The sequence below is a fragment of the Sander lucioperca genome, chromosome 14, assembly GCF_008315115.2.
Source record: "Sander lucioperca isolate FBNREF2018 chromosome 14, SLUC_FBN_1.2, whole genome shotgun sequence".
Lineage (NCBI taxonomy): Eukaryota > Metazoa > Chordata > Actinopteri > Perciformes > Percidae > Sander > Sander lucioperca.
Window position 1 is genome coordinate 9,712,443 of NC_050186.1, and position 1,251 is coordinate 9,713,693.

Here is a 1,251-nt window from a genome sequence, read left to right on the forward strand (position 1 = left end):
AGTTCATCTTTATGTGTCCTGGAGGGGCGGTCCTGGTGGTTTTACACATGGTTGGATAAGTTCATTTGGTGACTAGCTCTTTGAAGATTTGGACATGAACACAGTGTTGTTGTAGCCTTCTCTGTTGCGGGCGATTTCAACAGCGAAGAACTGGACCCTGGTGGCTGAAAAACAGGAAACATTACTTGCTTTTAGTCTCACTTTTTTTTTTTAAATATTTTGATTTCCCACTGTGAGACACAAACTTACCAAATATAGTATTCTCCTCCGTGTAATCTTTCTCACAGTCCAGACGGAGTAGAGTGCCGTAGTTAAAATCTTCAATGAGCCCTTCAAACTGGTTACAGAACGGACGCCACGTCTGCAAACAAACATTTCACACCTTATACACAGAGTTACTTTAATGACCTAAAAATGCTGCCCAACTAATCTATACATATGAAAATCTAAACTTATAATGGCTGGATCGAATAAATGTCAAGGTTGCTGTTGATGAGATGATCTGAGGAGCCCAAAATCCTTCAGCCATAATGTCATAGTATAGTATGTCGAAAAAGTCATAGTATAGTATGTCGAAAAAAGTGAAAAAAAAGTCATAGTCAAAGTATAACACGTCATAAAAAGCCATAGTATAGTATGTCGAAAAAAAGTCATAGTATAGTATGTCGAAAAAAGTCAGTATAGTATGTCAAAAAAAGTCATAGTACATATGTCAAAAAAAGTTGAAAAAAAGTCATAGTATAGCATGTCGAAAAAAGTCATAAAAAGTCATAGTATAGTATGTCGAAAAAAGTCATAGTATAGTATGTCGAAAAAAAGTCATAAAACGTCATAAAAAGCCATAGTATAGTATGTCGAAAAAAAGTCATAGTATAGTATGTCGAAAAAAGTCAGTATAGTATGTCAAAAAAAGTCATAGTACATATGTCAAAAAAAGTTGAAAAAAAGTCATAGTATAGCATGTCGAAAAAAGTCATAAAAAGTCATAGTATAGTATGTCAAAAAAAGTTGAAAAAAAGTCATAATATAGCATGTCAAAAAAAGTCATAGTATAGTATGTCGGTCGAAAAAAGTCATAGTATAGTATGTCGAAAAAAGTCATAGTATATTATGGAGAAAAAAAGTCATAGTATAGTATGTCGAGTCATAGTATAGTATGTCGAAAAAAAAAAAAAAAAAAGTCATAGTATAGCATGTCAAAAAAAGTCATAGTATAGCATGTCGACAAAAGTCATAAAAAGTCTTAGTATA

General features: G+C 32.6%; 1 long non-coding RNA gene across 1 annotated transcript; it reads right to left on the minus strand.

Moving 5' to 3' along the window:
* Positions 1–460, minus strand: LOC116041884. The gene is made up of 2 exons (XR_004103027.2): positions 250–460; positions 1–164 (listed from the first exon to the last, which is right to left on the minus strand). It is a non-coding gene; the product is annotated as an uncharacterized LOC116041884 (long non-coding RNA).
* Between the last annotated feature and the right edge of the window lie 791 nt (positions 461–1,251).